Here is a 12,142-nt window from a genome sequence, read left to right as displayed (position 1 = left end):
GTCACCTACCAGGGACTGCACCTTTAAAGAAAATCTACTCTCCCTTTCCCAGAGGCTATCAATTGCCATAACTCCATAGCTACAGGTGAAATTTTGTGCCCCAGGTCCTCTCTCCATCCTAGTATTTTTTTCTGGCTTGAGCTTGTACAGATCTTATATACCAAATGCTATGAATTCTTATGTGCAACTATCCTACTCTACCTAGAAAACGTGGTTCCATGGACTGATAAGTCACCCCTGACACAATCTTTCTGCTTATTTGTTCACACTGACCTCTAATCTTTTGGAAGATAAATGTGATATACATGTTCCATTTATAGATGAAAATTCAACAGTCTCTTATTCTCTATACTTTGACAAGTTGTATGTCTCTGTGATAATTACCATGTACTGTAGAAGAGAGGCTTCTCTAGATCTCCTTTCAATTTTGGCTGGGCTGTCCAAGAGATTCCCAAAACAGCCTATTGCTATTGCCTTTGGTTACCCACAACAGAAGAGGAAGGTAAGTCTCTATTGCTGAAGATGCCATACACATAAAGACCAGGGCCCAGAGACCTGATCTTGAACTGACCTAAAAGCCTCCTCCCTGAGGACTAGCTTTCATGACATCAGGAGGCTCCATCCAAGCTTCCAAAGGAGGAAGGCAACTAACAGTCCTACACAGGTATGACACCTTTTAACCACATCAATAAGCATCATGGCATGATAACTCTAATGGTGCTGTAGGGTACACATAATTTGGTGGTAGCCAGTCACTCTCCAATTGAACTTAAGACACACACAACAAGAAATAGACCATTCCTGGTACTAGAAATTTATCTAACTACTTGGTGCTAGTGAAGTCATGGTTATTGGAGAAGGATCTGCAACCACTTATTTAATAAAGCAGCATAATTCCTAACAACAATCTATAAACATTTGTCCTCATATCCACAGATAAATGTAGTCTTCATCCATCATTAAGGAAACCTCTCCTTGCAGCAGATTGAGACCATCACAGAAAACCAAAACCAATCAAAATGCAGAAATATGGAGCCCAGACCCAATGGATCCACATACAAAACACTCTCATATATAAGGCCCAAGCAACATTTTGAAGGAAAGAGCAGAAGACTGTTAAGAGCCAGAATATCACTGAGTTTTCTCTGAGATTGTATTTCTTAGTAATATCAGAAGTTTACATACAGTCTTATCAAGCATGACTACCTGTGTTGAACATGTAAACCATTCAAAGATGTGAGAACAACAAAGGTGACATCAATGAACATACCAAACTGAATGGAGAGAACCCATGAGTCTTCAATCATATACAAAGAACTCTAAACAACTGAAGAAGGCTGGGAATGGGAGATGTGGCCTCCCCCAGAGAAGGGTGTGACAATTGTGTGTCCAGTGCCAAATTCTTAGTCCTAGAAACATACATACAGGTAGCATTATACAGACCCATCAGATTATGTTTAGAAATGTGTATGTATGTGTGTCTGTGTGCCAGTGTCTATGTATGTATGTATTATGTACACACATATACACAATTTACATATATGCAGGCAATAAGAACTAGTAAAATAAGTTGGCCATGAATTTGAAGGAGAGTGGAAAGGGGGTATATAGGAGGTTTTGGATAGAGGAAAAGGAGGGGAGAAATGTAATTAAATGATAATGAGGCCGGGCGGTGGTGGCGCACGCCTTTAATCCCAGCACTCGGGAGGCAGAGCCAGGTGGATCTTTGTGAGTTCAAGGCCAGCCTGGGCTACCAAGCGAGTCCCAGGAAAGGCGCAAAGCTACACAGAGAAACCCTGTCTTGAAAAAAAAAAAAAAAACAAATGATAATGACAAATTAAAGATAAGGGGGGAAAAGGCTTCTCTTAGAAAGACATATAAATTTATGCATGTAATGATAAGTCATTAGGAATTGGTTTAATAATGTCTCATTAGCAAAGTAATTAGCAGGTTCTCCATATGATCTATGTCATGTCTAGTTACAGATTATTTGTCCCAATAAAAGTGCCTGACATTAATGGCACTATTGTACCAGTGGGCATATTGCCTGGCAGGTCACTGTTATAGCTCATTGGGATTACAGCTGACTAATATTGGATATTACTTTTCTCTTTAATAGAAATTCCAAGCTTGATTTCTTATGTGTCCCGTAACTCAAATATGTTATGCCTTCAGTGGTAAGGCCTTACTCTTAAGTTTTGGAGTATAACCAAGTGCACTGAAATGTTTGGGGATCTGTAGGAACTCACTGGTCAAAAAGTCCAAAGTAGACAATCTATTTTTTTTTTTTTTTTTTGGTTTTTCAAGACAGGGTTTCTCTGTGGAGCTTTGCGTCTTTCCTGGATCTCGCTCTGTAGACAAGGCTTGCCTCGAACTCACAAAGATCCGCCTGGCTCTGCCTCCCATGTGCTGGGATTAAAGGCGTGTGCCACCTCCACCCAGTGACAATCCATTCTTTATATTGGGCTTTTCATTAGTTGGTCTGTGTGTGTCTAGTAGGGGTAGGCATAGTGTTGCTCCATTATAGGGTAATTCCATTTAAATTCTTTTTATATGTGTGTGTGTGTGTGTGTGTGTGTGTGTGTGTATGTATATATATATACACACACATATCTCCATATGGCTAAGTGGGGTGGGAAGAAATGTCAGGATGAAGAATGGGATACTAGGAGGAATAAATAACACCAAATAAATGTTCAAAAATTCACTTTTCCTAGTAGCTGGATAATATTTCATTGTATAAATGTACCACATTTGACATCTTCAAGTATACATCTGTTTCCTAGCTATCATTGATAGAACAGCAACGATCATGAGTGAGCAAGTATCTCTTTAGTAGAATATCAAATTCTACTAAATTTAGTAGAATATCAAATTGGTATATGCCTAAAAGTTCTACAGTTGGATCTTGTGGCAAATCTATTTCTAGCTTCTTTAGTAACCTCCACACTGATTTCCATAATGACTGTATCAGTTTGTACTCCCACCAGCAGTGAATAATTGTTTCCCTTTTACCACATCTACACTAATGATTACTATCATTTGTTTTGTTTATCTAAGTAGCCATTGATTGCCTGTAGCAGTTAATCTAACATGAGAGCCTGTGGAATTTTCCATATCCTCATTGACATGTGGGTCTTGTTTAGGCAGTTATATTTTATTTTATGGATGCAGCTTCCCCATCATGTATAGAAAAACATTCTAACAGCAGGTGTCTTTGTTCTTTGACTCTTATTCTCTTTCTGGGCAACTCACAGTCATGTATTCTTACATTTTGACCAGTTTTGGATCTTTACATTAGTCATGTGCTACAAAAGGAAGCTTCTTTGATGACTGGTAAGGATCACATTCATCTGTGGGAATGAGGATTAGTATGTACAGCACAGAGATTATAGTGGTTTTGGAAAGCAGCAGTTCTTCTCTAGGGTCATTGAAATCACCAGATACAGATATTTGGCTATGTTTATAGTACCAGGCATGAATTCTCTCTTATTTTGAGTGGTCCTTAAGTCCAATTATGGGGCTGATATTTCTCTCCCTCTTCCCTCTGCCTGCTGATCCAGAAGTAGAACTCTCAGCTACCTCTCCAGCACCATTTCTGCATGTGTAGTGTCATGCTTCTCACCATGGTGATGATGGATTAAACCTCTGAACCTGTAAGCCAACCCCAGTTAAATGTTTTTCTTTATAAGGTTTTCCATGATTATGGTGTCTCTTCATAACTATAGAAACCCTAACTATCTGGGGAGTGGTGGCACACACCATTAATCTGAGCAAGAGGCCTACAAAGGCAGGCAGAACTCTATGAGTTTGAGTTTGGTCTACAGAGCTAGTTCTAGGAAAGTCAAGGAAATGCAAACAAACCCTGTTTCAAACAACAGAAGAAAAACCCAAAAACAGCTTTATGAGGTCCCATTTATCAGTCATCATTGGTCTTCATGCCTGAGTTATAGAGGTCCTATTCAGAAAGTCCTTTCCTGTGCCTACAAATTGAAATATACTACCACTTTCTCCTCTTTTGAATACAGAGTATCAGGTCATAAATTTGAAGTCTTTGATTCTTTTGGACCTGAGTTTTGTGCAGGGTGAGAGACAAGAATTCTTGTTTCATTATTCTACATGTAGATATCCAAATTTACCAGCTCCATTTGTTATAAAGATGCTATCATTTCTCCAATGCATATTTTTGATCTCTGTTAAAAGCCAAAGGGATTGTGACCCAATTCCTGGGCCTTTAATTCTATTCAGTTATCAATATTTTTGTTTTTGTTTCTGTACCAGACCATTTTTATTACTGTATCTCTGTTGTATAACTTGAAATCAGGGATGGTAATATCTCCAACAATGTTTTTATTCAAGATGCTTTTTGCTATCCTTGGTCTTTTGTGTTTCCATCAGAATTTTGATATATTTTTTCAATTTCTATGAAGAATTACATTGGAATTTTTATAAGGATTGTACTGAATGAATACATTGCTTTTGGTAAGTTGGCCATTTTCACAATATTGGTCCTACCAATCTATGAACATGGGAGATTTTTTTTTTCATTTTCTTCAATTTCTTTCTTCAGTGCCTTCAGTTTTTAATTTTAAAAGCATTCTACTTTCTTTAGTTGAATATATTCCATGACATCATTTGTAACTATTGTTTGCCTAATTTCTGTCTTAGTATGTTTGGTATTGGTACACCAGGATGATACATTTTTGGTGTTAATTTTGTGCTCTGCTACACTGGTAAAATTTTCTTCAGCTTTGGGATATTTCTAATATGTCTTTAGTATCTTTTATGGGTAGATTTAAGTATTCTTTGAATTCTTTTATAATTTTATCAACTTTGTCTCCTTTTTTATCTTATTGTTGCAGCTAATACTTCAAGGTCTTTGTTCAACAGAATTTATGAGCATGGACATCCTTGTCTTGTTTCTGATTTTAGTGTAAATGTATCAAGTGTTTCTCTTTTAGTGTGATATTGGCTGTGAGCTTGTTGTATAGTGCCTTTATGTTGTATAGTGCCTTATGTATATATGTATATGCTTATTATGTTAAGCTATGTCTCTGTATCTCTAGGTTCTCCAGGACTTTTATCATGAGAGAATGTTTCATTTTGTTCAAGGTTTTTTTCTGCATCTAATGGGATGATCATTTGGTTTCTATCTATTTAGTCTGTGTATGTGTTGGGTTATATTTCTAGATTTACAAATATTGAACCTACCCTGCATTTCTGGAATAAAGCAGACCTGTTCATGGTGGACCATTTTTTATGTGTTCTTGACCTCAGAGTACAGATACTTCATTGAGAATTTTTGTTAGTGTTCATGAGGGAGATTGATCTATAATTCTCTTTTTGGCTGGATGTTTCTCTCATTTGGGTATTAAGGCAATAATGGCTTCATAGAAGAATTATGAAGTTCTCTTTCCTATTTTATACAATAATTAGAGGTATATTGATGTCAGGCAGTTCTATGAAACTCTGGTAGAATTCTGTGTTCAGTCCTTTGGGCCCCAGGTTTTGTGTATATATATGTGTGTGTGTGTGTGTGTGTGTGTGTGTGTGTGTGTGTGTGTGTGTGTGTACATATATGTTCAATTTGGGCATCTTTAATTACTTCTTCTATCTTATTGGTGGTTATAAACCAGTTTAAATTATTTACTCCTATGATGTAACATTGGTAGGTCATATGTATCCAGAAACTTAGCAATTTCTTTTCTATTTTTTCAGGTCAGAGATTTTAAGTCTCTGCTTCTATCCCATGGTTTTTATGTGTTTTTAAATTGTTTATATCATCTCTATCCATCTTTCGTAGATTATTACATTTAGAAATTCATAAACTTCTTTAAGATTTTATTTTAGTGGAATAAAAATCCATGCATTTCTCAACAGTTATCAGTGAAGCTGCCTTTTGAAACAGATGATGATTAATATAGAGACTCAAAATCAGTCAATGTGAAGATAATAAGAGACAGTGAAGTGCTCAGATCTAAATGGAACATTTATATCATATTTCCCTCCCCAGTACTCAGTGATCAAGATGCAAGAGGAGTCAAAAAGACAATAAGAGCCAGAGTGAGTGGATTATTAAAGTAAAACACTACTTTACATACATGCAGCACATTGCACACACAAACTCACACCATTTGGGACTGTATACACAAGACTGTACAAGATCAGGCAAGCCAAAATTTCATCATGGATGAGTTGGGGGATCCTGAAGTCCCACCTTAAATTAAATAACTTGTGGCAACTGATGGCTACTGTGTGTGGGGTGGCTGGTGAGAGCTGGTTTCTTTATTAATGTGACCCCAAAGAGGCATCCTATGCTCCCATACCTTACATATAAATGGACTCAGTGATCATGAGAGAAAGAGAAGAAAGAGACAGAGAGGGGGGATGGACACAGAGAGAAAGATAGAAAGAGAATGTGTGAAGTTAGGGAAAACTATTATTAGGTATTTAATTATGGTAGATAATTTGTATAATGTGTTCCTGAATTCAGTTTGCAAGTATCACAAATTTTGTCTCTCTGTTCATCAAAAATATTGGCTTATCATTTTTTTCTTTGTTGAATCTTTGTCTGGTATGGTTACCAAGTTAACAGTGACTTCAAAAAAGGAATTTGAAAATGTTTCTTCCTTTTCTAGTTTGTAAAATAGTTTGAGAGCTAGTCATAAATATATTAGTTCTTCTTTGGAGACCTGATGGGATTCTGTGCTGAATTTATCTAGCCCTAGTATTTCTTTTTTTAACAGAGAGATTTTTAATTACTGCTTCTACCTCTTTGAATGCTAAAGATCTGTTTGGATTATTTATTCTAGCTTGCTTTAACTCTTTTTTTGTGGATTAGCACACTTTTTTATTTAAGAATTTTTTTCATTTTACATACCAACCATTGTTTCCCCCCTCCTTCTCCTGTTCCCCCACCATCCCCCATCCCTCCCTCTATCTAGTCCTCATAGGGGGTTAGGCCTCCCTTGGGTAGTCAACACAGACTGGCATACCAAGTTGGGGTAAGACCAAGCCTTTCACCCCTGCATCAAGACTGAGTAAGGCATCCCACCACAGGGAATGGGCTCTAAAATGTCAGTTCACGTACCTGGGATAAGTCTTGGTTCCATTGCTAGGGGTCCCACCAATAGATCAAGCCGCACAACTGTCATTCACATTCACAGGGCCTCATTAGGTTCCATGCAGGCTCCCCAGCTGTCAGTCTGGAGTCTGTGAACTCCCACTAGCTGGGGTCAGCTGTCTCTGTAATTTTCCCCATCATGATCTTGTACCCCCTTGCTCCTATAATCCCTCCTCACTCTCTTCAGCTGAACTCCAGGAGCTTGGCCAAATGCTTGGCTGTGAGTCTCTGTATCTCCTTCCATCTGTCACTAGATGTAGGTTCTATGATGATAATTAGGGTAGTTACCAATCTGACTACAGAGGAAGGCTAGTTCAGGCACCCTCTCCACCACTGCTAGGAGTCTTTGCTGGGGTCATCCTTGTGGGTTCCTGGGGATTCCCTAGCACCAAGTTTCTCCCTAACCCCATAATGACTCATTCTGTCAAGATATCTCTTTCATTGCTCTCCCTTTCCACCTCTGTTCCAACTCAGCCATCTCAAACCCTCTTTTTCCCATCCCTCACCACCTCCCCTGTACTCTCCCTCCCATCCATCCATTTATTTTAGATTTTCCAGTTTGGTGGAATCCCATAAATAGCACCATTACTGGGTTAGGACTTTCAGCTGGATAGGCCTCATTCCCTAGAAGAAAATCTACTGCTATTATCCTGATAAATGCCACAGTGCCAAACTGACTCTTGATGATCTACATCTATAGCCAATCAGTGCTTATCTCAACCCTCAGATAGAAGTTTCTATTTGCAGTAGATAGTGATTAACACAGAGATCCTCAACTGGTGAAGGTGTAGAGAATAAGACTGAGGAATGCTCCACCTTAAATGAGGTATCTAAATCATTCACCCTCCTCTCAAAGCAGGGGATCATTGTTGAAGAAATGAAGGAGTACAAGAGCCAGAGATGTTACATTAACACAAGGAAACAGTGTCTTCTGGACACAGCAGGACAGTTGCACATGTGAACTCACAGTGGTCACAACAGCATGTACAGAACCTATTCAAGTTCAAGACAGACCAAATCCCTGCATGGAGAAAGAAGTTTGGTATGAAATTGTCCCCCATACTTGAGGAATCAATGACAATTGATAAGGCTGGGAGAGGGAGAGGGAGTTTTCTCTAACAGTGTAGTCCCTGGTAAGCCAACCATACTTTGGTGGAAGACTGTACTTCCAAAAATATTTGAGCAGCACAAATTGGTCTTGATGGGTGTATTGGTTAGATCTTGCAAACTTAATGGAAACCAAGGCATATCAGGGAAGAGGGAATCCTAGCTGAGAAAAATGTATTCATAGTATTCATAGTAGTCATGTAGGCATGACTGTGCAGTATTGTCTTGATTAATTACTGATGTGAGAGAATCCAGAACACTCTGGATGGTTTCAGAAATCCAGCTGAACAAGCCATAAGGATCAAGGCAGGAAGCAGTTTTCCCTCCAAGGCTTCTGCTTTAATTCCTGCCTACGGCTTCCTGCACTGAGTTCCTGCTTTTGTTTCTATCATGACTGGAGTGTGACCTGAATTGTAACTGAAATAAACTCTTTCTCCTCCATGTTGCTTTTGGTCCTGGTGTTTTATCACAGCAATGAAAATGTTGTTTATTTTTTAAATAAATAACACAAAGTTAATTGGTAGGAAGGGCAATGTATCTGGGAAGATTCAGGCATGAACATGATCAAAACTACTTCATACAAAAATCTCAAATAACTAAATTAATATATATAATTTAAATTTATATAAGTTAAATAAATTTAAAATTTAGATGTGTACCTTTATTGTCACTTACACATGCATGATAAATGTACACATACTTATATGACATTTGTGGAGATAGATTTACACATTCACTGAAATATACTTTTATTTGTATGTGTGCATACATGTATAAATATCTGCAATATTTTGCAAACATATGTACATTTCTAGCTAGTCTATACTTATATAAGTTTGTTATCTATGCTATACATTAATACATGCATCTATATATTAAAAGACTTGACTGTACATATACACACATACACTTAAATAGATATCATATATGTTTCCTAAAGTTTCATAACTTCCCTTATTTCTCCCTGAAGCTCATCTCTCATTGTTCCTCACAATTCTTTCTCCCAGCAGCTACTGCAAATTACTGGGAGTATTTTGAATTGACTACTCTCTTTTGTGTCTTCAAGAGTTGCTCTGTCAACCTGAAAAACTACTGGGCTTCTTTGCTTATTTGGACTAACTGGTTGTTTTGCTTCAAGATTATTGTCATTTCTTGTTAACTGAATGAGGCTTCATGGAATGCTCCATCTGAACTTCAAGCCATTTACTTGTGCTTCTACAACTCCCTCTCCTTACTATGTCCAGCATTCAAAATACATTCAACATAGCTTTTCATTTGACACTCAGTATATGACAAGTATGGATCAGGTTTTGTTTTATTTTTTCCCTAGGTGAGGTGAGTCTTGCAATTACTTGAGTAATACCAGATGCTGTTACTGAGCATTTCAAAGCATACAAAGATTTCATTCATACTTGATAAACCGGTCCCATAGGAACTTCCCTGGAAAAGATACCTAAGTATCAGGCTTGCAGAATCATGGGACCAGACTTTCAGGTTAGGAGAGGGGGTGTTGGTAGTTGTTTTACCTGTTATCCATCTAACTCTGGAATGCTTGGTGGCTTCAGGAAAACTGCTGGAGCACTACCAAAAACTCACACAAGTCAACTGACAGCTTTCAGAGAACTGACTTGGGATCGTCAGGCTCAGGTAAGCAAGGGGATTTAGTAAGCTTTTGGGATATGGTTCTATCTTCACAGATAATTTCTCTTCTATTTTTTCTTCTTCCTTGTGCCTCATGGGAGGAACACTGTCCCTCTAGAAACATATTCCAAAGACTTAGACAGAAATATATTTAAGGATTAGCAAATCATGGGGTTTAGAAAAATGAAGAGTTAGTGCCTTCGAGGGAAAAAATCTCCCAAATTTTATTTATGAATCAATTGAAAATGACTCTGTAACATTAAATCTTGGTGGATACTGAGATCAGTTTCTGGAGTGTGGTTTGGTGAGGGCTAAAGAAAATATATTTCTATGGCTCTTATTTCTCAGCCACATAAAAATGACATCTGTGCCCATCGCATATTCTTCTCAACCAGAATAATGACTCTTTTGTACCTAGTTATAATAAACAAAGTCAGAAAGGGATAGAATATGTGAGATGGCCTTGTTGAGTTATCACAACTTATCTTTAAAAACTCAATTTCTAAATAGGCCAGGACAAAAAGACAAATATTTCATGTTCTCAGTCATACATGGAAATTTAAAAGTTGATTTCCTAGAAGTAGCTACATAAACAGGATTGGAACAAGTAAGTTAATGGACATACTAACATAGGAAAGGGGAAATTTTCCAGGAGTCCCACACCTAGACAAGGAACTACAGACAATTAATTATTCCTGGAAGAAGGAGAATTAGCCTCCCCCAGTGAAAAGCCCCCTTATTGATTATTCAAGACAGAGTGGTAAGACTTGAAACTATATACAGACAAAAAATATACACACAGGAAAAAAATAACTCAACATGCTGTGTTGATATATATTTTTGCATATATACAAACTTCACACACACATATGAATAAATATACACATATTCTTAATTGTTGATGTTGTTACAATAATATGGTTATTATATATTACAATATAATAATGTTACACACACACACATATATATATATACATATATGTACGCATATATGTGTGTGTGTGTGTATAACAATAATAAAGAAATAGAGATTGTTGGCTTGAGCATGGTAATGTGAGATCAGCTGGAGGAAGGAAGGGGAAAAGGAAGTAATATAATTCTATTTCAAATAAACACAGTTTTTAAAAGTTGTTATCACTGTAGAGAGCACAATCACTGTCATTCAAATCTGGAAAGGGTAAGGAAATGGAGGTATGAGAGATTTTTTTTCATTTTTCTTTATTAAGAAAATGTTTGAAAACACAATTATCTAGGAGAAATAGACTTGTAGAAAAACTCTGGTTTAAAACAATTTGCTTCTAGTGACACAAGCCTTTATTCCCAGCATTTGGGAAGCAGAGGCAGGCTGATCTATGAGTTCAAGACAAACCTAGTTTACAGAGCAAGTTCCAGAACAGTGAGGGTTACAGAGAGAAACTATGTCTTGAAAATCAAAATAAATAAATAAATAAATAAAAACAATTTACAGTATGTTTTTAAAAGAACTGGAAGAGATCAGCAATAGGTTCCAACTTGAATAGTTTACATATTGAAATATACTGCAGCACAAGAAATGTACGGTTATCATATTTCAATTAGCAAATGTTAAAGAAAATTAAAATTGTGATTTCTTTTTAAAATTTTGTAATTTAAATTAATTTTACATATCAGCCACAGATTCCCCTGTCTTCCCTCCTCCCACTCTCCTTGCCCTCCCCCTAGTCGACCCCCCATTCCCATCTCCTCCAGAGCAAGGACTACCCTTGGGGATTCAACCCAGCCTGGTAGATTCAGCTGAGGCAGGTCCAGTCCCCTCCTCCCTTCACCCAGGCTGATGAAAGTGTCCCAGCATAGGCCCCAGGCACCAAAAAGCCAGCTCATACACTAAGGACAGGTCCTGGTTCCACTGCCTGGGGGCCTCCAAAACAGTTCAAGCTAACCAACTGTCTGTCTCACTTATGCAGAGGGCCTGATCCAGTTGGGGGCTCCTCAGCTATTGGTTCATAGTTCATGTGTTTCCACTAGTTTGGCTATTGTCCCTGTACTTTTTCCAATCATGATCTGAACGTTTCTTGCTCATACAATCCCTCCTCTTTCTGGTCTATTGGACTCCCGGAGCTCCACCTGGGGCCTGGACATGGAACTCTGTATCCGCTTCCATCAGTCATTGGATGAGAGTTCTACCATGACAGTTAGGGTGTTTGGCCATCCAATAACCAGAGTAGGTCAGTTCAGGCTTTCTCTCACCCATTGCCAGTAGTCTATTGTTGAGGTATCTTTGCAGATTTCTGG

Source organism: Peromyscus californicus, unplaced genomic scaffold, assembly GCF_007827085.1.
Source record: "Peromyscus californicus insignis strain IS unplaced genomic scaffold, ASM782708v3 Scaffold_5__1_contigs__length_169319896, whole genome shotgun sequence".
Taxonomy (NCBI): domain Eukaryota; kingdom Metazoa; phylum Chordata; class Mammalia; order Rodentia; family Cricetidae; genus Peromyscus; species Peromyscus californicus.
The sequence above is the reverse complement of the archived record's forward strand: the minus strand, read 5'-3'. Positions refer to the sequence as shown.